Source organism: Tamandua tetradactyla, chromosome 13 (assembly GCF_023851605.1).
Source record: "Tamandua tetradactyla isolate mTamTet1 chromosome 13, mTamTet1.pri, whole genome shotgun sequence".
Taxonomy (NCBI): Eukaryota; Metazoa; Chordata; class Mammalia; order Pilosa; family Myrmecophagidae; genus Tamandua; species Tamandua tetradactyla.
Window position 1 is genome coordinate 42,328,165 of NC_135339.1, and position 27,018 is coordinate 42,355,182.

General features: G+C 34.3%; 1 protein-coding gene across 1 annotated transcript in view; it reads left to right on the forward strand.

Annotated features, from left to right (window-relative positions):
* Positions 1 to 27,018, forward strand: part of PCDH15 (protocadherin related 15) — a 1,748,268-nt gene that overhangs the window by 486,994 nt on the left and 1,234,256 nt on the right. The window lies entirely within an intron of this gene.

Here is a 27,018-nt window from a genome sequence, read left to right on the forward strand (position 1 = left end):
GAGATTACATTCTTATCAGATTTGTGGCTCCCAAATATTTTCTCCCATTGAGTACTTTGCTTTCTCACTTTCCTGATAAAGTCCTTTGATGCAAGAAAATTTTTTGCTCTGATGAGGTCCCATTTATCTATTTGTTTCTTTGTTGTTTGTGTTTTGGGTATAAAGTATAAGAAACCATTGCTTAACACATATTCTAAAGATGTTTTGCTACATTTTCTTCTAGGACCTTTTATATTCCTGGTTTTTATATTTAGATCTTTGATCTATTTTGAGTTAATTTTTATGTATGGTGTGAGATAGGGGTTCTTTTATAATCTTTTCTTAATGTATATCCAGTTTTCCCGGAACTGCTTATTGAAGACCCTATATTTTACCAATAGAGTGGACTTGGCAGCATTGTCAAAAATAGATTGACCTAAGATATGAGGGTCTATTTCTGAACTCTTGATTTGATTCCATTGGTCAATATATCTGTCTTTATGCCAGTACCATGATGTTTTGACCATTGTAGCTTTGTAGTATTCTGTAAATTCAGGTAGTGTGAGTCCTCCAACTCTATTCTTTTTCAAGATGTTTTTATCTATTCAGGGCCCTTTACCCTTCCAAATAAATTTGCTAATTGCCTTTTTCATTTCTGCCAGTTAGGCTGTTAGAATTTAGATTGCCATTTTTATTGAATCTATCCACCAATTTAGGAAGAATTGGCATCATTACAATATTTGCACTTCTAATCCATAAACATGGACGGTCCTTCCATTTATTTAGATTTTCTTGGATTTCTTTCAGCAAAGTTTTGTAATTTTCTGCATATTAAGTCTTTTGCATCTTTGGTTAAATTTATTCCTAGATATGAGTCTTTTAGTTGCTATTGCAAATGAAACTTTTTTTCTTGATTTCCTTCTCAGACTTCTCACTATTAATATATAGAAACACTGAATTTTGCATGTTGATTTAGTATCCCTCCACTTTGCTGAATTTTTTTATTAACTTTAGTGGCTTTGTGGTGGGGGCTTGCTATGTTTAGGATTATGTCGTCTTCAAATAGTGAAAGTTTTATTCCTTCCTTAACAATTTGGATGCCTTTTATTTCATTTCATTGTCTAATTGCTCTGATTAGAACTTGCAGTATAGTGTTGAGTAGCAGTGATAACAGTGAGATCTCGTCTTGTTCCAGATATTAGAGGGAAAGCTTTCAGACTTTCACCATTGAGAATGATGCTAGCTTTGGGTTTTTCATAAATGTCTTTTATCAAATTGAGGAAGTTTCCTTCTATTCCTATTTTTCTAATTTTTTTTTTAAATCAGGAAAGGGTGCTCAATTAAATATCTTTTCTACATCAACTGAAATGATCATGTATTTTTTCACTTCATTTGTTAATATGGTATATTACACTAATTGTTGTATTATGTTGAACTACCCTTTCATGCCTGGAATTTATGATGTATATTTCTTCTAATGTGCTGTTTGACTTAATATTCTCTCATTTTGTTGACAATTTTTACATCAATAGTCATAAAAGAAGTTGGTCTTCAATTTTCTTTTCTTTTAGTATTTTTATTTGGAATTGGTATTAGCATTATGTGATATTCACCTCATAGACGAGTGGCTAGTGTCCTATCCTTTTCAGTTTATTGGAAGCATTTGAGCAAAACTGGTATTAATTCTTCTTGGAATGTTTCATAGAAATCACCTGTGAAGTCATTTGGACTTAGGCTTTTCTTTGTTGGGAGATGTATTAGTTTGCTAAAGCTGCCAGAATGCAACACTCCAGAGATGGATAGGCTCTTAATAAGGGATTTATTTAGCTAAAGATTTATAGTTCTTCAGAGGAAAGACAGCTATCTTACACCTGAGGGTCTCTGTTAAATGGGAAGGCACATGTCAATGTCTGGTGGCCTTCTCTCCTAGCTTCTGAGTTCCAGGTTTTCCAGGAGAAATTCCTTTCTGCATCGCTAAATGTCTGGACTGAGCTGCAAGTACTGAGATGACATATGCTGAGCTGTTTGGGCTGTGCTGCATTGAACTCCCTTCTGACTTCTGTCTTTTAAGCCTCCAGCTAATTAAATTGTGGAAAAAATTCCCCTCAACCAACCACAAATGTAATCAGTCATAGATGCATTTCAATATTGATGATTTAAGTCCACAGAAATGGAACAATGGGGCATCAACACCTGGCCAAGTTGAACCTGAATCTAACTACCACAGGAGGTTTTGATTACTGATTCAATCTCTTTACTCATAATTGGTCTGTTGAAATCTTCTATTTCTTCTAGAATCATGCAGGTTGTTCATATGTTCATGGAATTCATACACATTGTCTAATTTATTGGCACATAGTTGTATATAGTATCCTGTTATGAATAATATTATTTTTGTACAGTCAGTGGTAAAGTTGCCTTCTCATTTCTGATTTTATTTATTTGTGACTTCTTTTTTCTTTGTCAGTCTTAGCTAAGGATTTGCCAATTTTATGGATCTTCTCAAGAACCAACTTTTGACTTTATTAATTCTCTCTATTGCTTTTTTAATTCTCTGTTTCTTGATCTCTGCTATAATATTTGCCATTTTTTTCCTTTTGTTTACTTTGGATTTAATTTGCTTTTTTTTCTAGTTCCTCCAGATGTACAGTTAGGTCTTAATTTTACTTCTTTCTTCTTTTTTAATGTGAGCATTTAGTGCTATAAATTTTCCTCCCAGCACTGCCTTTACTGCATCCCATAAGTTTTGATATGTTGTGTTCTCATTTTCATTTTTCTAAAGATATTTACTGATATCCTTGTAATTTCTTCTTTGACTCCTTGGTTGTTTAAGAATGTATTTAACTTCCATGTATTTGTGGATTTTCGTGTTCTTTGCCTGTTGATTTCCAGCTTCATTCCATAATAGTTGGAGATGATGCTTTATGCAGTGCCATTCATTTTATATTTATTGAGACTTTTTATGTGATCTGTCCTGGAGAATAATCAATGCACATTTGAGAAGAATGCATTGTTTTGGTGTGCAAGATTCTGTTGTTTTGGTATGCAATGTTCTGTATATGTCTGTTAGATCTAGTTCATTTATCATATTATTCAAGTTCTGTTTCCTTATCAATATCCTGTCTAGATGTTATATCTAATGATGAAAGTGATGCATTAGAGTCAATGACTGTTATTGTAGAGGTGTCTACTTCTCCCTTCAGTTTTGCCAGTGTTTGTCTCCTGTATTTTGGGGTGCTGTGGTTAGATGCATAAATATTTATAATTGATATTTATTCTTGAAAGATTGGCCTTTCTATTAATATATAGTGTCTTTCATTGACTCTTACAACAACTTTACATTCAAAGTCTATTTTGTTCAATATTAGTATAGCTACCCCCGCTTTTTTTTATTTAATATTTGCATGGAATATCTTCTTCCAAACTTTCACTTTCAACCTCTTTATGTCTTTAGATCTAAGGTGAGTCTCTTGTAGACAATATATAGTTTATAATACTTTTTTTTATCCATTTTGCCAATCTGTGATATTTGATTAGGAAGTTTAATCCATTAAAATCCAGTGTTATCACAGTAAAGGTAGTACTTTTGATACACAAAAGTTTTTAGTTATGGCACAGTCACATTTAACTATGCTTTCTTTTGTTACTCATGCTTTTGGTACAAATTCTTAAAAATCATTGCCTAACAGTGGGTCTTGAAGATTCTTCCCTATGTTTCTTCAAGGAGTTTTATAATTTTGGTTCTTACACTTAGGCCTTTGGTCCATTCTGAGTTAATTTTTCGGTGTGGTATGAAATATGAGCCCTCTTTCATTCTTTGGCTTATGGAGATCCAATTTGCCCAGCACCATTTGTTTCAGAGACTATTATTTCTCCATTAAGTGGACTTGGCAACTTTGTCAAAAATCAATTGCCCATATATGTGAGGGTTTATTTCTGAACTCTCAATTCTATTCCGTTGAATTGAATCCTCCAACTTTGTTCTTCTGATTCCAGAAGAAACTCTAATTTTATTCTTCTTTTGGCTGTTTAGAGCCCTTTACCCTATCCATATAATTTAATGATTGGCTTTTCCATTTTTAAAAGAAGGTTGTCGGAAGTTTGATTTATATTGTGGGGAAACTGCCAAAAGTTTTGGGTAGAATTGACGTCTTAAGGGTATTTAATCTTCCAATCTATGCAAGCAGATAGCCTTCCTTTTATTTAAGTCTCCTTTGATTATTTTAGCAATGTTTTATAGTTTTCCATTTGTAAGTCCTTTATAACCTTGGTTAAATTTATTCCCAGCTATTTGGTTCATTTATTTACTATTGTAAGTGGAATTCTTTTCTTTATTTTTCTTCAGATTTCTCTTTTTTCTTATTAGGATATAGAATAACTACTGATTTTTACGTGTTGACTTAGTACCCCTTCACTTTGCCAAATTTATCAGTTCTGTAGCTTTCTTGCATATTTTTTCCAGATTGTATATACAATGATGTTTTCTTCAAATAGGGAAAGTTTCACTTCTTTTCCAATTTGGATGCTATTTATTTATTTATTTATCTATCTATCTATCTATCTTCCCTAATTTCTCTGGCTAGAAATTCCAGTACAATGTTGAATAACAGTGGTTACAATTGGTGTCCTTGTCTTGTTCCTGATCTTGGAGAGAAATATTTCAGTCTTTCACCATCGAAAATGATATTAGTGGGTGGGCCACAGTGGCTCAGCAGGCAAGAATGCTTGCCTGCCATGCCAGAGGAGACCCAAGTTCAATTCCCGGTGCCTGCCCATGTAGAAAAAAAAAAAAAGATATTAGCTGTGATTTTTTAATGTTATCTGCTTTACCATGGTGAGAAAATTCCCTTCTATTCCTATTTTTCTAACTATTTTTACCAAGAAGGAATTCCAGATTTTGTCAAATGCATTTTCTGCACCAATTAAGATGATCAATGAGGTTTTTGTTCTATTAATGTGTGGTTTTGCATAATTGACTTTTTTATGTGAATGACCTCTACATTCCAGGGGTAAATTCCTTTTGATCATGCTATATAATTCCTTTAATGTGTTTTTTTATTCAGTTTACTAGTATTTTGTTGAGAAATCATCCATCTATATTACTAAGGGAAATTGGTCTTTAATTTTTTGTGGTTTATTTATCTGGCTTTGGTATTAAGGAAGTGGCTTCTTTCACGAGTGGAGAAAAGTTCTCTGCTCTTCAAATTTTTGGAAGGATTTGAACAAGACTGATGTTAATTTTTCCTGGAATGTTTAGTAAAATTCACCAATGAAGCCATCTGTTCCTGGGCTTTTCTTTTTGGGGAGTTTATTATTATTATTATTATTATTACTGGTTTAATCTCTTTACTGGTTAATGATTTGTTGAGATCTTCTGTTTCTTCTTGGGTCAGTGTGAGTAGCTTTTGTGTTTCTAAGAATTTGTCCATTTCCTCTAGGTTAGCTAATTTTTCTGGTGTAGAGTTGTTCATAGTATCCTCTAGTAAACCTTTTATATTTTGGCATTGGTATTAATGCCCCCACTCATTTCATTTCTGATTTTAGTTATTTGAGTTGCCTCTTTTTTTTTTTTTTATTTGGGTTAACTCTGCTTTAATCTTTGGTATTTCCCTCTTTCTGCTCACTTAGGCTGTAGTTTGCTGTTCTGTTTTTAGATCCTGCAGTTGGGAGATTAGGTCTGTGATTTCAGATTTTTCTTCTTTTTTAATGTAAACATTTAGAGCTATCAACCTTCTCACATTCCTTTTCCTTTGTTGCTTGAGTTTTATGTTTTGTTTTCATTTTCATGTGCCTCAGTATAATTTCTAATTTTCCGTGTTGTTTATTCTTTGACACATTTGTCATACAAGAGCGCATTTTTAATTTCCACATATTGATGAATGTTACAGTTCTCCCTCTATTATTGATTTCTTGCTTCATTCCATTGTGCCCAGATAAGATACATTGTATGATATCAACAATTTTTAATTTATTGATACTTATTTTGGGATTTAATGTATCATTTAGCCTTGGAGAATGATCCATATGCAACAAAGTAGAATATGTATTCTTCTGTTGAGTAATGTGTTCAATATATTTTTGTTAGTCTAGGTGCTTTATAGTATCATTCATATCTTGTTTCCTTAGTGACCTTCTGTCTATGTGTTCTATTCATTATTGAATGTGGTGTATTAACGTCCCCTACTATTAATATAGAGCCATCTACTTCCTTTTTCAAGTCTGTCAATATCTTCTTTATATATTTTGGGCTATGCTGTTATATATATATTTATAATTGCTGTGTGTTGTTGAATTGACCTCTTTATCAGTATATATTGTGAACATTTTTGTCTATCATACCAGTGTTTGTTTTCAATTTAACATCTGCTTTATCAAATATCATCATAGCTACCTATGGCTCTTTTGGTTCCTATTTTCATGGTATATTTTTTCCATGCTTTAACTTTCAACCTATTTCTGTGTTTGAATTGAAAACTAGTTTCCTGTAAATAGCATATAGTTGGGATAAGCTTATTTATCCATTCTTCCAATCTCTGTCATTAACTGGAGAATTTAATCCATTCATATTTAAAGAAACTACTGATGATGCAGTGCTTTTTTTTTTTTTTCTGTTTGTCTATTTGGTCTTGGTAAGTCTAATAACTTTTTTGTCCATTAATTCTTCTATTAATACCTGTTTTAATATTTATTAGAATTTTTACCAGTTTAAAATTTCTTTCTCCATGTATTTTTCACATATTTTCTTTGTGACTACCATGGACTTAAATTTAACATCCTAAATCTATAACAATGATGTTTTATTTGATATCAACTTGAGTTGCAGAACCATATACTGTTCTATACTTATTTATCTATGCGTCTTTTTATTGTATATGCTATAAATTATATTTTTATACATTTTAGTCCCCAACCATGCATTTATTATTACTTTTTATATATTTGCATTTGAGAACTTTTAAGAAATAAAAAGTGTATTACATATCAGAAATTATAATGCAATAATACTGGCATTTGTAATTGCCCATATGATTATTTTTACTGGAGGTCTTCATTTTTTTATTTCACTATGATTTACTTACTGTCTGGTAACCTTTCTTTTCAGTCTGAAGAACTCCCTTTGCAGGTTCAGAAGTAGTGTTTCTTTTTGTTTCCTTCTGTTTATCTGGGCATGTCTTAATCTCTCCCTCATTTTTGAAAGACAGTCTTACCAGATGCAAAATTCTTGCATGGAAATTGTTTTCTTGAGCATTTTAAATATGGTGTCCCTTTGCCTTTTATGCCTTCATGGTTTTTGATAAGAAACTGGCACATAATGGTGTTATTGGGATTCCCATGTATATATAAAGCACGTTGCCTTTTTTCTTGCAGCTTTTAAAATTCTTTTCATTCTCTTGAATTTCACAGTTTGTGCACTATGTGTATGAGCGTGGTTCTCTTTGTGTTTCTCTTGTTTGGCTCTCACTTGGTTTCCTGTATGTGCATATTCATTTCTTACATTAAATTTAAGAAATACTCAGTCATTATTTCTTTGAATATTCCTTTTCCCCATTTCTCTACATCTTTTCTTCCTATATTCCCCTAATGCATATAGTCGTACAATTTGTGGTGTCCCATAGACATTAGGCTCTTTTCACTTTTTTCGTTTCTTTTCTCTTTTCATTCTTCAACCTGAATCATTTAATTGTCTTTTCTTTATGTTTATTTATTCTTTCTTCTACAAGTTTCAATCTGCTATTAAAATCCATAGATAATTTTTTGGTTTGGTTATTGTGGTCCTCAATTCCAGTATTTCTGCTCATTTTATTTTTAAAATTTCTCTCTCTCTATTGGCATTCTCATACTGTTTGTTTGTTGCTTTCCTGATGTCTTTTATTTCTTTCTCTCTGGTTAAGTGTATTTCCTTGAGCATACTTAGGGTCATTTTTTAAAGTCTTTGTCTTTCTTTAATGGTTTCTGGATTTCTTTCTTGTTCCTTTGGATGGACCATCTTTCCTGTTTCTTTATTTGTCTTGTGATCTTTTGCTACACACTGTACATTTTAATATTTTAAATTGTTATCTCTGGAATTTAATCCCCAATCTGTCTGTTCCTTAAGGTTGTAGCCAATTAGTGATAACACAGAGATTTCCTTGAGTTCCAGGAGTTAGCAAAAACTAACAAACCAAAGGACAAACCACCTTTCAAAATCTTGGCAAATTAGCTAGTGCTTTCCCTTAGAATTTAGCTTTCTTGTCAAGAAGATCCGCTTGAGGTGAATGTGATACCCGGTCTTCATGTTTTCTGAGGCTTCATCTTGACCTCAACTATGCTTGTTCAAGGCCTTAGGAATGTCACAATTATAAGAATTCGAGTGCCCTTCTACTCACTATGAAATGGACTTGCTTTCTCTCTCTAGAATAGTCTATTCTTTTTTTTTTTTTTTCCTTTTTCTTTGTCCCATTCTTTTTTTCCTTTTCTTAAAGCAGGCATATCTTCGCCCCAGTCCACTTTAACTTAATTGCTTCTTACACGGTTTAACTATTCTCAAGCTGCTTCTGACTGCAGGGCAAGTTCTAGGAGGGAAAGACCCAGGGGACTCTCCGGTGGACTGTCAGGCTGTGATTGATAGATGAGCGGTAGAAAACCTGGAATCCGCAATGGGAGCGCATGCTGGCCCCATGTCGCGCATGGAGGGGCTGGAGGAGGGAACGGCATAGACACCATGAGCTTCGCATACCATTTTTTAAAGTTTTGTTGCTTAATTCAGCACTTGCCCGGCTATTACACTTTTAACTATTTTTTGGAGTTCTGAGGAAGAAGGTTCTGCCAACATTCCTAACTGTTCAAAGATTCTGTGGGGAAACAGCACATTGGAACATCTTATGTCACCATCTGGGTCAATGAGAACTTCAAATTTGCTTTATAAATCACCTGAAATTATTTCCTTATATTTCTCTAAAGAATACCATGTTTTCTTTCAGATTATCATGTTTTCTTACAGTTTCTATACAGGATAAATAAATCGTTACAACCTCTAAAAAATTTCTAGCATTCTCCAGAAACTATGAGGAGACAATGATTTATAATCACTAATTACAAAGCTGTGCTGTTTTTGATTATTTAGGGCATGGATGTTATGTGTGAAGGGTGGGTTTATATGGAGGAAAGGATATTTTGATTTTGATTTTTGCTTTATATTATGTTTTTTTTTTTTTTTTTTTGCATGGACAGGCACCAGGGATTGAACCCGGGTCTCTGGCATGGCAGGTGAGAACTCTGCCACTGCGCCACCATTGTCCACCCTACATTATGTTTTTGAATTAATATGTATGCAAGGTAAAGTATGACAGAATTGCTTTATACTTGTGATATACATTCAAATTTTAGTACATGTAGATTTTCACAAAGGTAATATACAATGTAAAATTTTTTCCCAATTAAAAGTCTTATGAGTCATATTAAAACAAAATACTATGAAGAATGGAGTGAGGTAGACTGAGATAACATTATTTTCATATTTTGATATCAAATTAAACAGAAAATGAAATCTTAGTTCTGGCCTTTTCTTTTTGGCATGCGCTGATACCTCCCCCTAGTGGTAAATAGATTGCTTCATTGTATATTGCTTTTATTTCTCAGCTAATTTTTGTCAGAATTTGAATCACTGTTAGAGGGAGTAATAACCAAATTAACTAATTAAATAAGAAAGTGGAACCAGAATTTTAAGAATTTAATTTTATGTCAGTTAGCATCCCTAGGAAATGTGGTAAACGTCATTGACAAAAATCCTGAATGAGTGATTTAATTTGCCTAGCAATTACAGTAAATGCTATAACTACTTCCTATATTTCAGTCATAGTTATCTTTCATAGCACTTAGAGATCTCATTTGAAATGAAGTTATATTTGTAATAGTTATTGTACCCTTTGCCGTTTATTTTAAATCTGAAAGACAGGCAAAACTGAGTGCCTCATTTACTTAAATAGTGTCCTTTACTATAGCATTCATATTTCAAAATGTGCATTTGTAAGACTTTGAGTATGGAGAAGTTTAGGAAGTGGTGTCAGATGTTCTTAACAAAACTATGGAATGCACGTCTCAGCATACATTATTTTTTTCTTCTTTTCTTTTCACTTTAAGGAAACCGTAAATAGTTTTATCAGAATTCTACCTGACAGGTTAGATTTTACAAAATTCAATGCAGTTAACAACCAAATAAATCATGGTGTCACTAGCTATGTTTTTTTCACCTGAAATGTAATTGAGTGTAATTATGTGGTAAATAATTTTATGACGAAATCCTGACCAGCTATGGCTGTTTTTTAAGGAATATGTAATACTATTTCATTTTCAAAACTCTCCAGTATAACTAAGTTATGAAAAATAGAAAATTTGTCAACATTTGTTATAAAATTAATATTACATGATGATCTTGGCGAATTTTCTGCTGAGCATAATTCTTTGGGCTGTTACAAGATATTCCACTGTAATGGGGTATTGTACTCAAAGTAATACAAAATATTTTATTCAAAATCTTTAAATAGGCTTCTTTATCTAGAATGCTTTAGCATTTAAAAAATTCTCATGCTTGAATCTCTGATAAGGATATATAGTATGCAGTAGTTTCCAAATTAATTGAATGGGGAAGTCTTTGCATATGGTATATAGTAGAAATAGTGTGGAAAACGCTCACCTCTATATTTCTTCTAATTCTAAGAGTGTTTTATTGTTTATGATTTATTTCCACATTGTTTTTATTGCTGTATGTGCAGACATATGTAAGGTTAACAATCTGAATGTGGAAATGCTATAAGGCATATTTCCCCCCCAAGCATATGAAACAGGAGGCTCTCTTCTAAAGGTGAATAGTTCTCATCTCTTGCAGCTTATGGAAGGACATCTGTATCACTTTTATGTGCCACTTTAAGCTGCTACCTACATTCACAACAATTTTACTCTGGTCTTAAATACAGATTTAGCTCAGGGGCAAGATCTGAGGAAGGGTGCAATCCAGCCCTCTTCCCTGCTGGACCCTGAAAAAGCTTGTGCATGAGATGCCATTGCTTTCTGTCACATGGCAATCAAATATGGTCCTGTATCGCTGCAAAATTTTTCTGTAAATCCCTACCCTCTGTTGAAATGAATATTGCACTTCTTTTTGTACTGTTTTTTTTACGTGGGATACTGCAGATTCCCATAACTGCTAATCATTGGAAAGCTTGATGTTTTTCTATGGTAACTAATAAGTGGTTCATCTTTCCTATATTTGTTTTTCATACTTTAAAATGAATTTAATGAAAACAATGTGAAAATTCAGAATATTTCAAATCTCAGCATTCGCTCATGTAATTTGCTTGCAAAATGATGTTGTTTTGAGGTATTTTTCTGAGAAAATATTCAATGATTTTTCATGGCTCTAATAGCGTTATAGTTGTCACCTTATGATTAACCTTATAATAAAGTTAATTAATACATTCATTTAAATGTGCATTTACTCCCTTACTCTCTCACTGATAATGAATTTACTAAAAGCATGAGTAGTTAACTCCATCTTTGTGTTGTGAAAAGAAGAAATGTTTATTCTTTTTCAGTAATCAGTAATAATAGGAACATTAACTCTCTGAGTAAAATGGCCTCTTGGAGAGCTCCATGGTTTTCTTGCTTGATGTGTTAAAAGCTTTGCCACGGTGGCATATGCCAGACTTAGTCTGTAGTTCCATTCTGCAAACACTGAAATAAACTAACTTTGTGTTTTCCAAGATTTCCCCCCAATATTCTCTCATTTTATTCTCACAGTAGCCCAGTGAGATAGAGTTCTAGTTGCCTTCTATTTAAAATGAAATAAATTCTTCTGATTGTATATGAGATAGGATTATTTTATTTTTGTTTTAATGAAAGTCCTAATCCCAGGAAAATACAATAGTGGATTCCAGAGCCACAAGGTTAGTTTCACATTTCAGATCATCTGTGTGTATTTTGGTTTTCATTGGCATTTTTGCCAGATAGTTGGAATAAACAAAATGGTAACATTACTTAAGATAGATATTAAGAGGAAGGAATACTATTCTCCCATTATTTTATTTATTATTCAAGTAATTAGTGTCATTTAATTTATTCTTAACATTGTAAAGTTCTAAGAAAGAGTTGAGTTATCATCTTTTGATAATAAAACTGATTTCCCTTTCATAACTCATTTTTTAAAATTATGTTCAAGTTACAACTCAATGTATTCTAGTTACAAAATAATATATTTTAATGCTTGCACATTCAAATCATATGAAACAAAAAGAGTTCAGTTTTTTCAAAAGTTAAAGTAGTAAATGACATAGAAAGATTAAGGGAAATTGAAAATTTGACCATATAATCGTATTCAAGTAACTGAAGGTTGCTCATATTCCCCTGGGATTTATATCTCATCAGAATAAAATCACCTCATTTTTTAAAAACTGAAAAGTTTCCAGTTCCTCTGGGATATGTATTTCTCAAAAACACAAACTAAAGAAATTCTTTGAAGTCTACATGTAATTTGATGGAATTTAAGTTTCTAAATTTTCAAAATTTGAACTGATTTGAATAGTAATGATTTGACTTCTAAATGGAAAATTAGTACTTTTGGGACATTACTCTTGTTTTATGGAAACCTTAAGTATGCCACTACCTATACCAATTTATGCCTTCGTGGCAATTCTTTTAAAAATTGTTTCCAAATTGCTTAATATCATTGTGGAATAATAATGAAATATCATTTAGCTGAGCTGAAGTGACCTATAAAATAGACCCTTTAAATTTTCTTTGGTTTTATGTGGGAGCCCAATAATACTTAAAGCTAGCAAAAGATTGGTTTAGGTTAATTAGTTATAGGAAAGTCAGTCAATTAAAATTTAATTTCTTAACATGAGCATAAATCATTTGGTCACATTCAATATGTTATTAGTCCTGTGCATTTTTAAGGCTATATGCAGATAAGAAATGGTTGTAAATTAAAATATTCATGTAAGGTACTTTAATGTAGTATGTTAATATATACGAATATTTTATTTCCTAAACTTAATCTAATTAACATATATTTCAGATGATTTTTAAAATTTAACATGGTTAGAGTAATTATACTTTGAGTTTGTAAAACTTAGTTTTTTCTCCTGCTCTATAAAGTTTTTCTGTACTGATGCACTCTGAGTTCTGGTTTCCAGGGCTTCATGTATCCATTTAATTGGCTTACATTTTCAGTTCACTCATCAATATCTTCCAGTTCTGCCATAGCCGTATTAAAAATTCACTTTTTCTTTTTCCTTTTTGGAGCCATTACCTCCTGTTTTCATTTTCTCAGTACCTGCTTTCCTTAACAGACTCTAGCTGCTCTCTGCCTTAGTCACATTAACAATAATCCCGACAAGCTTACATCCAGCAGGCTAAAATGGCATTCCCTTACCACAACAATTCCTTATTAGTGTAAAACTGCTGCTCTGGACCCTGCGTAAACAATGTCTCTCCATCTTTATCTTCTGCAGCTCACTAAAAGCAGCCGCTGACAACGTAGGTCTCAGCTGAACTTATCTGATTTATCAGCCAAACATTATTTGCTTGTGTCCTTTTGTTTGTGTATATATACTTGTTCTTTCTGTCAAGTTATAATTGAAGGCAAAGATCAGCTAATTCCTATTGGACATCCAGTTTAACTGTCTTCGCATACGTATTCAGAAAGCTACAGCAGGAAGTAATTCCATATATGAATAAATTGTTGACTAAATAGTCTATCATTTTATAAGGACACTAAGAAAAATGAAGTCATTTACTCAAAGGCTTGCACATATCATCAAAATATCTTGTATTCTTTCAATAATCATATTTTAATGGGATTAGCATTTATCTCAAGTAATTTATTTGTGTGTCCTCATATGCATATATATATATATATATATATATATATATATATATATATATATATATATATATATATATACACACACATATATATGAGGACTCCAAGAAAAATCTTGACTCCTTGAGAGAATAATTTTCCTTTTTTTTTTAATACATGGACAGGCATCAGGAATCGAACCCGGGTCCTCTGGCACGGCAGGCAAGCGTTCTTGCCTGCTGAGCCACCGTGGCCCACCCTTTCCTTTTGTTTTTAATATTTCTTTTTTCCTTAATTTGAAAAAAAAATAGGAAGGGCAGTACAAAGAATTTTTTTATTCCTGAACCATTAGAGAAGTGAACACAATGTCTATTCACCGTAGAGTACTTAGGTGATTATTTATTACAAATGAAGACATTCACTAAATAAGTATCAAAATTAGGAAATGAATATTGATTACTACAAGCATTTAAACACTAAATTTGTATTTACTAAGAAATGTTACATGTGTTTTTTTTCTTAGTCAAATTAAGTGTAACCTATTCTTGTCCCGACCTAGTTTGGAAGGAAACTGAATGCCAGTCATTCTGGGAAAGGTCCTTTCTGTCGCCACAGAATACCACTTTAGTCTAGGACCTTTCATTTGGCCTTAAAGAATGCCACTTGGTCTGGCCTCAGCCTCTGTGGTTTATTTGAGGTCTGACTGTTGGTCTCACAATAAACTGATGGCTTGTGCGGTTCTAATCAGTGGCAGAAATGGTCAGGGTCAGAGCTGTGGCTGGATTCTTACATCAAAAGGTGCAAACGTGGGGGTGAGTCAGGAAAGGGAACCTACACATTTGGCTGGCACCTCCTTTTATATTACAGAGAAAGAACTTTCTATTCCTGTTTTATCCAGCACTTTTTCCTGATCATATGCTATGTAAGAAACGAGAACTTTGTACATGTTTGTATTTGCTTATATTCTTTTATATGTTTTACGATATTTTTAAAGTAAATAAGAAATAATTTTCATCCACAAATGAGTTAAATGGCACTTCAGAATATGACTGTGGTTACAACAAGCTAAGGATAGTGGAATAATCACTCTTCAGAGTTTTAGCCCTGCTGTTTTCCTGGACAAGTAAGTTAAGAACATTTGTGATCTCTAGTAATGCCTGTGGAGTATGTCTTCCAGCTTCTTCTTTAAAAAACAATTAAAGGAAAAAATAATATATTAAATCTAAACCTGAAAATTATAATTTTAGAGGAATGAAAATATATATAAGTAAGAATATTTGCATATTAACTAGTAAGACTAAACAACTTTCAGAATCCTTGACAGATATGACTTTATTCATATAAATATATGGTGGTCTAAGACTAAATATTCATTCTTATATACATATATAAAATTATATAAGAACATATCTTTATCATACATTTATTATACATGAATAACCATTTACATAATCTGAGTTTAACTAATGTGTCTGATATAATTATAACCAGATCATTGAATTGACTCAACTCAGTGCTATGTAAATAGGAGAATGATTAACTTTTCATCTATAACTACCTCCATACTTTCTCTGGCAGAATTTCCTTCTATAATATATCTGTGGAAGATCTTGTAGATTCATGATGACTTTCCCCTACAAGAACAATTTCACTTTCGAGAACTGAAACTTACTTTCAGGTCTTCATTAATTGAATCCATTTATAGATTTTTCTCTCCTGCCACTATAGATCTCACTCATAGCCCAAAGATTGGTTGTGGAAAGTTAGTTATGGCCTCTTCTTTCCCTTTATTTGTACAGGCATTACCTTCTTGTTTTTTATCCACCATAGTTAGAACCAGGGAAGATGGGATGAAAGGAAGAGTGATTAGGGACTGCTAAAATCTGGATGTTGATGCCTCTGTCATGGTAGGTAAATATATGCCTATGATTTCAAATAACACAATTGTGAGTTCTTTGGATATCCCTCAGGGATGCCAGCTCTGTATTTTTATCTGGACTCTATACTGGCCAGCTGATCTTCTATTGCTCCCTTGCAATATTCTCCTATGTCTCTTTGATGCCAGTGACTTCTAACCCCAGAAAACTACACTTTTGAAAAGTGTGCTACCAACATATTTCATATATCTATCTACAATCCATGGTGTCCACACACCAGAAAAAACATACATCTTTAATCCTCCACAGCTTAAAATGCCATCTTCCTACTAGCTGACTCCTTTCCCTTTCATGCCATCGTGGGCTGCTTTAGTAAACTTCTCTACCTTTTGCTTTTCTCCAAGTGCAAAGTAAAAATACATGTCCATGTTCATGTTTTCCCCAAACTTGTAGGACCATAATTTCAACTCTCCCAAGAACTCACTTTCAGCTTTCCACTCCAGTGGTCAGCCTAAATGGATCAATGACTTATCTTGGAATACAAAAACCCTTTCCTCTTTTTCCAGACACACCCATTTTGGCAGGAGGAATAATGGCTCCATAAAGACGTTCCTGCCCTTAAATCTCCAGAGCCTTTGGATTACCTTGCATGGCAAAAGCAATCAAGGTCAGCAACCTTGAGATGAGGCGAATATCCTGGAATATTTGGCACATCCAATCTAATCACATGAGTCCTTGGTATAAAATACCTGTCCCAGCTGCAGTCAGAGAGAGATGACAACAGAAAAGACAGGAGAAATTTGAAGTTTAAAAGGGATTCATCCAGCTGTTGCTGACTTTGAAGATAGAGGAAGGGATCATAAACCAAGGCATGTGGATGGTCTGTAGAACTTGGAACAGAAGGAAACAGATTCTCCCCCAGAACCTCTAAAAATGAACATAACTCTGCCAGGACCTTGCTTTTAACCTGGTGAAGCCTATGCCCGATTTCTAACCTACAGAACTCTAGGATAATAAGTAGGTGTTGTTTTAGACTGCTACATTTGTGGTGATTTATTATAGCAACAATAGAAAACCAATATACCCAGTGTCTACAAGAGTTTTGACTGGGGACTCCTCTTCACTTGGCCAGAATGGCATGGAGGTTGCTGTACTGGTTTTCTCGTCTTTTAGTATGTCCTACTGTTCTAGTTTGCTAGCTGCCGGATTGCAGCACACCAGAGACAGATTGGCTTTTAATAAAACGGGATTTATTTTGTTAGTTCTTCAGAAGAAAGGCAGCTAACTTTCCACTGAGGTTCTTTCTTACGTGAGAAGACACAGGATGGTCTCTGCTGGCCTTCTCTCCAGGCCTCTGGGTTCCCACAACTTTCCCTGGGGTGATCTCTCTCTGCATCTCCAAAGGCCTGGGCTGAGCTGCAAGTGCTGAGATGAGGTATGTTGAGTTGCTTGGGCTGTGCTAGGTTGAGCAATCTCATTTAAGCACCAGCCAATTAACTCAAACATCATTCATTGCAGCAGGCACACCTCCTAGCCAACTGCAGATGTAATGAGCAACAGATGAGGTTCATGTACCATTGGCTCACATCCACAGCAACAGAACTAGGTGCCTTTACCTGGCCAAGTTGACAACTGAATCTAACTACTACACCTATCTATTTATTCCCCATACCACTATGGATGTGGGTAGTTATGACCAATTATTCTCAGGTTTTGGGGCTTTAACTCAAATGCTAAGAAAATAGCAAGAAAAGTGCCATTTTAACAGCTTGTTTTCACACACACACATAAACACATACACATCTATCTATACTCATAAAACTATTGAATAGAGACCGTAGCTTCTTTTCTGAAATCTATTGGATACTTAAAATACTTGTCATGAAGAAAATGTTATAAACCAGAAATAAAATATATTTAAAACTTCATGTAAGCTATAAAAAAATAAATTAAATTTAGTTTTGTTAAAAAAAAGAAAGTCAAAGGAAGAATACAGAATATTTGTAAAAGGTGATAAAGAGAACCCTGCATTTCCATTGTATGGGCAGTACAATCTCTAATGTGAAAACATACTTTTAAAAGAATTACTATTATATGAAATATATTATCTTCGCATTCATATGAAGAAATTTAAATGTGAAGCAAAACAGTCCCAAGGTAACAGAAAAAAATTAGTGAGAATAATATAAGAAGAAAGACATTGATGATTAGAAAGGAAAAAAATCCAGTGATTAATTCAAGAACTGATGTTTGGTTAAAAATTAAAAGGACACACCTCTAGTCTAGTCAAAGAGAGGAATATTAAAATAAAGAAGAGATAATCACGGATAAGGGGAAAATTTTTGAAATAAGGAAATGTCATATATGCTACTTCATGTAAAAGGTAAGAAAATAGTGATATTGTGATAACTACATTGCATATGAGTACATTTTAAAAAATTTCTGACAGACAAGTAAAAACTGATAAATAATGAGAAATACTGTTTTGTGATAAGATGATTCATGGGTAGAAAGTGGTGACTTTTCTCCTAAATCAATCCATAACAATAACAGAACCCAAAAGACAGTCACAGTGGGCTTTTTTCTTTCTTTTCTTTTTCTTTTTCTTTTTTTGCATGGGCAGGCACTGGGAAGCAAACCCGGGTCTCTGGCATGGCAGGCAAGAGCTCTGCCTGCTGAGCCACTGTGGCCCACCCCACAGTGGGATTGTTTTTAACTTCTTAGTTTGTCAAGTCCAGAGGATTTTTTTTATTTTATTTTTTTTATTAATTAAAAAAAGAATTAACAAAACAATTAGAAATCATTCCAATCTACATGTACAATCAGTAATTCTTAATAACATCACATAGTTGCATATTCATCATTTCTTAGTACATTTGCATCGATTTAGAAAAAGAAATAAAAAGACAACAGAATAAGAATTAAAACAATAATAGAAAGAAAAAAAAAACAAAAAAAACAAAAACAAAAACCTATACCTCACATGCAGCTTCATTCAGTGTTTTAACATAATTGCATTACAATTGGGTAGTATTGTGCTGTCCATTTCTGAGTTTTTATATCCAGTCCCGTTGTACAGTCTGTATCCCTTCATCTCCAATTATCCCTTCTCTTTTTTTTTTTTTTTTTAATTAACGGAAAAAAAGAAATTAACCCAACATTTAGAGATCATACCATTCTACACATGCAATCATTAATTCTTAACATCATCACATAGATGCATGATCATCATTTCTTAGTACATTTGCATTGGTTTAGAAGAACTAGCAACATAACTGAAAAAGATATAGAATGTTAATATAGAGAAAAAAATAAAAGTAATAATAGTAAAATCAAAACAAAACAAAACAAAACAAAAACCTATAGCTCAGATGCAGCTTCATTCAGTGTTTTAACATGATTACTTTACAATTAGGTATTATTGTGCTGTCCATTTTTGAGTTTTTGTATCTAGTCCTGTTGCACAGTCTGTATCCCTTCAGCTTCAATTACCCATTGTCTTACCCTGTTTCTAACTCCTGTTGAACTCTGTTACCAATGACATATTTCAAGTTTATTCTCGAATGTCCGTTCACATCAGTGGGACCATACAGTATTTGTCCTTTAGTTTTTGGCTGGATTCACTCAGCATAATATTCTCTAGGTCCATCCATGTTATTACATGGTTCATAAGTTTATCTTGTCTTAAAGCTGCATAATATTCCATCGTATGTATATACCACAGTTTGTTTAGCCACTCTTCTGTTGATGGAGATTTTGGCTGTTTCCATCTCTTTGCAATTGTAAATAATGCTGCTATAAACATTGGTGTGCAAATGTCCGTTTGTGTCTTTGCCCTTAAGTCCTTTGAGTAGATACCTAGCAATGGTATTGCTGGGTCGTATGGCAATTCTATATTCAGCTTTTTGAGGAACCGCCAAACTGCCTTCCACAGTGGTTGCACCCTTTGACATTCCCACCAACAGTGGATAAGTGTGCCTCTTTCTCCGCATCCTCTCCAGCACTTGTCATTTTCTGTTTTGTTGATAATGGCCATTCTGGTGGGTGTGAGATGATATCTCATTGTGGTTTTGATTTGCATTTCTCTAATGGCCAGGGACATTGAGCATCTCTTCATGTGCCTCTTGGCCATCCGTATTTCCTCTTCTGAGAGGTGTCTGTTCAAGTCTTTTTCCCATTTTGTAATTGGGTTGGCTGTCTTTTTGTTGTTGAGATGAACAATCTCTTTATAAATTCTGGATACTAGACCTTTATCTGATATATCATTTCCAAATATTGTCTCCCATTGTGAAGGCTGTCTTTCTACTTTCTTGATGAAGTTCTTTGATGCACAAAAGTGTTTAATTTTGAGGAGTTCCCATTTATTTATTTCCTTCTTCAGTGCTCTTGCTTTAGGTTTAAGGTCCATAAAACCGCCTCCAGTTGTAAGATCCATAAGATATCTCCCAACATTTTCCTCTAACTGTTTTATGGTCTTAGACCTAATGTTTAGATCTTTGATCCATTTTGAGTTAACTTTTGTATAGGGTGTGAGAGATGGGTCTTCTTTCATTCTTTTGCATATGGATATCCAGTTCTCTAGGCACCATTTATTGAAGAGACTGCTCTGTCCCAGGTGAGTTGGCTTGACTGCCTTATCAAAGATCAAATGTCCATAGATGAGAGGGTCTATATCTGAGCACTCTATTCGATTCCATTGGTCGATATATCTATCTTTATGCCAATACCATGCTGTTTTGACCACTGTGGCTTCATAATATGCCTTAAAGTCAGGCAGCGCGAGACCTCCAGCTTCGTTTTTTTTTCCTCAAGATGTTTTTAGCAATTCGGGGCACCCTGCCCTTCCAGATAAATTTGCTTATTGGTTTTTCTATTTCTGAAAAATAAGTTGTTGGGATTTTGATTGGTATTGCATTGAATCTGTAAATCAATTTAGGTAGAATTGACATCTTAACTATATTTAGTCTTCCAATCCATGAACACGGTATGCCCTTCCATCTATTTAGGTCTTCTGTGATTTCTTTTAGCAGTTTTTTGTAGTTTTCTTTATATAGGTTTTTTGTCTCTTTAGTTAAATTTATTCCTAGGTATTTTATTCTTTTAGTTGCAATTGTAAATGGGATTCGTTTCTTGATTTCCCCCTCAGCTTGTTCATTACTAGTGTATAGAAATGCTACAGATTTTTGAATGTTGATCTTGTAACCTGCTACTTTGCTGTACTCATTTATTAGCTCTAGTAGTTTTGTTGTGGATTTTTCCGGGTTTTCGACGTATAGTATCATATCGTCTGCAAACAGTGATAGTTTTACTTCTTCCTTTCCAATTTTGATGCCTTGTATTTCTTTTTCTTGTCTAATTGCTCTGGCTAGAACCTCCAACACAATGTTGAATAATAGTGGTGATAGTGGACATCCTTGTCTTGTTCCTGATCTTAGGGGGAAAGTTTTCAATTTTTCCCCATTGAGGATGATAGTAGCTGTGGGTTTTTCATATATTCCCTCTATCATTTTAAGGAAGTTCCCTTGTATTCCTATCTTTTGAAGTGTTTTCAACAGGAAAGGATGTTGAATCTTGTCGAATGCCTTCTCTGCATCAATTGAGATGATCATGTGATTTTTCTGCTTTGATTTGTTGATATGGTGTATTACATTAATTGATTTTCTTATGTTGAACCATCCTTGCATACCTGGGATGAATCCTACTTGGTCATGATGTATAATTCTTTTAATGTGTTGTTGGATACGATTTGCTAGAATTTTATTGAGGATTTTTGCATCTGTATTCATCAGAGAGATTGGTCTGTAGTTTTCTTTTTTTGTAATATCTTTGCCTGGTTTTGGTATGAGGGTGATGTTGGCTTCATAGAATGAATTAGGTAGTTTTCCCTCCACTTCGATTTTTTTGAAGAGTTTGAAGAGAATTGGTACTAATTCTTTCTGGAACGTTTGGTAGAATTCACATGTGAAGCCATCTGGTCCTGGACTTTTCTTTTTAGGAAGCTTTTGAATGATTAATTCAATTTCTTTACTTGTGATTGGTTTGTTGAGGTCATCTATGTCTTCTTGAGTCAAAGTTGGTTGTTCATGTCTTTCCAGGAACCCGTCCATTTCCTCTAAATTGTTGTATTTATTAGCGTAAAGTTGTTCATAGTATCCTGTTATTACCTCCTTTATTTCTGTGAGGTCAGTAGTTATGTCTCCTCTTCCATTTCTGATCTTATTTATTTGCATCCTCTCTCTTCTTCTTTTTGTCAATCTTGCTAAGGGCCCATCAATCTTATTGATTTTCTCATAGAACCAACTTCTGGCCTTATTGATTTTCTCTATTGTTTTCATGTTTTCAATTTCATTTATTTGTGCTCTAATCTTTGTTATTTCTTTCCTTTTGCTTGCTTTGGGGTTAGCTTGATGTTCTTTCTCCAGTTCTTCCAAATGGATAGTTAATTCCTGAATTTTTGCCTTTTCTTCTTTTCTGATATAGGCATTTAGAGCAATAAATTTCCCTCTTAGCACTGCCTTTGCTGCGTCCCATAAGTTTTGATATGTTGTGTTTTCATTTTCATTCGCCTCGAGGTATTTGCTAATTTCTCTTGCAATTTCTTCTTTGACCCAGTCGTTGTTTAGGAGTGTGTTGTTGAGCCTCCACGTATTTGTGAATTTTCTGGCACTCTGCCTATTATTGATTTCCAACATCATTCCTTTATGGTCCGAGAAAGTGTTGTGTAAGATTTCAATCTTTTTAAATTTGTTGAGACTTGCTTTGTGACCCAGCATATGGTCTATCTTTGAGAATGATCCATGAGCACTTGAGAAAAGGGTGTATCCTGTTGTTGTGGGATGTAATGTCCTATAAATGTCTATTAAGTCTAGTTCATTTACAGTAATATTCAGATTCTCTATTTCTTTGTTGATCCTCTGTCTAGATGTTCTGTCCCTTGATGAGAGTGGTGAGTTGAAGTCTCCAACTATTATGGTATATGAGTCTATTTCCCTTTTCAGTGTTTGCAGTATATTCCTCACGTATTTTGGGGCATTCTGATTCGGTGCATAAATATTTATGATTGTTATGTCTTCTTGTTTAATTGTTCCTTTTATTAGTATATAGTGTCCTTCTTTGTCTCTTTTAACTGTTTTACATTTGAAGTCTAATTTGTTGGATATTAGTATAGCCACTCCTGCTCTTTTCTGGTTGTTATTTGCATGAAATATCTTTTCCCAACCTTTCACTTTCAACCTATGTTTATCTTTGGGTCTAAGATGTGTTTCCTGTAGACAGCATATCGAAGGATCCTGTTTTTTAATCCATTCTGCCAATCTATGTCTTTTGATTGGGGAATTCAGTCCATTGACATTTAGTGTTATTACTGTTTGGATAATATTTTCCTCTAACATTTTGCCTTTTGTATTATATATATCATATCTGATTTTCCTTCTTTCTACACTCTTTTCCATATCTCTCTCTTCTGTCTTTTTGTATCTGACTCTAGTGCTCCCTTTAGTATTTCTTGCAGAGCTGGTCTCTTGGTCACAAATTCTTTCAGTGACTTTTTGTCTGAGAATGTTTTAATTTCTCCCTCATTTTTGAAGGATAATTTTGCTGGATATAGGAGTCTTGGTTGGCAGTTTTTCTCTTTTAGTATTTTAAATATATCATCCCACTGTCTTCTAGCTTCCATGGTTTCTGCTGAGAAATCTACACAAAGTCTTATTGGGTTTCCCTTGTATGTAATGGATTGTTTTTCTCTTGCTGCTTTCAAGATCTTCTCTTTCTCTTTGACCTCTGACATTCTAACTAGTAAGTGTCTTGGAGAACGCCTATTTGGGTCTAATCTCTTTGGGGTGCGCTGCACTTCTTGGATCTGTAATTTTAGGTCTTTCATAAGAGTTGGGAAATTTTCAGTGATAATTTCTTCCATTAGTTTTTCTCCTCCTTTTCCCTTCTCTTCTCCTTCTGGGACACCCACAACACGTATATTTGTGCGGTTCATATTGTCCTTGAGTTCCCTGATACCCTGTTCAAATTTTTCCATTCTTTTCCCGATAGTTTCTGTTTCTTTTTGGAATTCAGATGTTCCATCCTCCAAATCACTAATTCTATCTTCTGTCTCTTTAAATCTATCATTGTAGCTATCCATTATTTTTCTATGTTTGCTACTTTATCCTTCACTTCCATAAGTTCTGCGATTTGTTTTTTCAGTTTTTCTATTTCTTCTTTATGTTCAGCCCATGTCCTCTTCATGTCCTCCCTCAATTTATCGATTTCATTTTTGAAGAGGTTTTCCATTTCTGTTCGTATATTCAGCATTAGTTGTCTCAGCTCTTGTGTCTCATTTGAGCTATTGGTTTGTTCCTTTGACTGAGCCATATTCTCAATCTTTTGAGCGTGGACAGTTATCTTCTGCTGCTGGCGTCTGGGCATTTATTCAGATTTCTCTTGGTGTTGGACCCAGCAAGGTTGTAATATTTTTCTGTGAAATCTCTGGGTTCTGTTTTTCTTATCCTGCCCAGTAGGTGGCGCTCGTGGCACACGTTTGTCTGCGGGTCCCACCAGTAAAAGGTGCTGTGGGACCTTAAACTTTGGAAAACTCTCGCCGTCCTGGGGGTTCGCTAGCCGAAGCGGCTTGAGCCGGCCCTCGGTCCGAACGCAGGGAGGGTTGCTGGTCGCCGCAGCCAGGGAAAGAGCCCGTCCGAATTTCCTAGTCGGCCCTGGGCAACAAGCGTGGCGGGAGGGCGCCAGCGGCAGCGGCCCGCCCGAGAGAGTGCACGTTCCCCGGGAGTCACGGGGTCACCGTTCTCCGCGGCCTGGGGGTTTCCGATCCAATTCTCTCAGTTGGTCCGGGTGCTGCGCGTGGTGTGGGCGCCAGTCGCCTTGGTTTCAGGGGACCACCTCTCCAATTCTCCCAGCCGGCCCGGGAAGGGGGAAGGGAGTAACTCCGGCCGCTTGCCACCCTGCCCGGTAAGGCCCGCGCGCCTCGGCGATCTCACCCGAGCTGCTTCTCTCAGCCAGCCAGCCGTTCCAGGATGGGGTACGCTGTCTTTTTTATCTCTGTTGTGGCTTTGGGCGCTTTCTGTATCGTTTCTACTCCCCTAGTAGGTGTCCTGGAGAAGAAACTAAGATCCGCGCGTCTTACTAAGCCGCCATCTTCCAGGAAGTCCCTAGTCCAGAGGATTTTAAAGAATAAGAATGAGAAGAAATGGCAGAAGTATAGACAACCAAATAAATAGCTTAGACTGTAAAGAAAATTGTCCAAATGTTCTAATTGAGCTTTAGTTTTTATTTAGCAGTAGGCTAAGAATCTACTATTATTGTTTTTTCACTTACTTAACAAAGAAGATTGAAGATGGTGAAATGCTTTCTGATCTGGGGAAATGAGAGAAGGAGTCTGGGAATTTGAAGGACAAATCAGAATGCCAGTGTGGCTATTCGTTAATAAATGGGAGATGGTAGAAGATAAGTTCAGACTGTAGGCAGGGAACTTTAGACCTAAATACGGAGTTAGCATTTTATTTATTTGTTTATTTTGGGGACTACATGGTCTGGGAATCGAACCCAGGTCTCCCACATGGAAGAGGCGCATTCTACCACTGAACCACCCAAGCATTTTATTTTAAATGCAGCAAGAAACTAGGGGAATAAAATGATCTAACTTATAATCTTAAATTTTGATTCTAGTTTACTTTATCACATTCATATTTATAGACAAATCCAGTTACTGAGCTTCCTATGGATAATCCTTCCACTAAGCTTGCTGAATATTTTTGCTTTTTACCTGATATTTTGCTATGAGCATGCAAGGAGAGAAGTTGTGGTAAAGGAAAATAGATCTCCTTAAAATACTTTAACATTTTCTGTTTATTATTTTCTTTTCAAAAGCCATCCTAAAAATAAGCATTAGGCTCATGATGTTTTAAAAGAGAATAATTTAGCACCTTTGATATTTTCACTCACTATTAAAATGTCTTTGTTTTGCTTACTTTGACGATATAAAATTGGTACCATAAAAGTTATTGTAAGGCTTTATTAATAAATGGAACCAGAAATAAATGAAGAGTCATTCTTATGTTAGGCATCATTTGTTTTTCACATCCCACATATTTTGTTTTGGCAATGATTGGATCACAGTTCCCTTTGGAGAAAAGCTTAGATATTTTATTATTACTAGGTATCTACTCAGAAGAAAAAGTTCTGTTTAGAAATCAGAGACCAAGAAACTAAGCACTTATCAACTAAGTGCCACTGAACTTAAATTTTTCTCAGCTATTTCAAAGAGATTATATCCTCTAGCCATACATGTGTGTATGTGTGCATGCACAGACATTTGTTTTTTTGGTGTGTATGTGTGTGATGTGAATGTGGCATTAAGGCATTAAGGGAAAACTATGGATTTGTCTAAGGATGCCAGGTGATCTGTTAACTATCTAAAAAAAAGTAAAATAAATGGTCCATTAGGTTCTTTTGATGGGGAAATCCAATAATCTCTAAGTTTTTTTTAAATTAACTTCTAGATTATTACATGTGTGCCAGGTCCTAGAGAGTGTCCAAAATGATCTTGGACAGAGTTCTTACTTTCAAGAAACTTCCATATCAATACCTCTACTGTATTTATTTATGGTGCTCAGTGCTTTTTCAAACTGTTCTGCTTGAATCTTCATAACAACTTTAGAAACTTGGGGAGATAACTATTAGTTGTATGTGAGAAGCTCATCATATCACATCACTTGACTTTGAACTACATCATTTAAAATGCATGTAACTTACAATATTTAGTACCTTAACTTGGTCCCCACAAAACATGAACTATTCAAACCAGCAGCCTTTTTTGAAAAATAGCATATCATTATGAATTTTTAAACTTTTAATATCTTTGAAGTCTCAGAAGCAAGACACTTTCTATTTGAGTGTCAGATTATGAAGTCTGTGTATGCAGAAATAATTTGGACAGCTTTATGAGTAGCTTGACTTGTAATCTTATAAAAGAACAAACAGGTTCATTTGAACACTTTTCATGTGTTTTATAAGGTTTATACACATCTGTCAGCTTTACTTTTCAGTAAACCTGCCAATTAATTTTTAGTAAGACGAGAAATATGTCCTCTTTAAAAGAAACACATACAAACACACATTTTAACTGAAAAGAAAAAAAAAACACTCACATTTTTGATCTTGTGAATTATGCAGGAGAAACAATGGTACAGTAAAATTCTATTGGACAGAAAGCCTCAGTGTTGATAGGAAATTGCATTCATACTTGAATGAAATTACATCCTCATTTTTTAAAAGGTGAAGTAACAGAATGGACAAGTTGAAGGAAAGGACATAGGAATT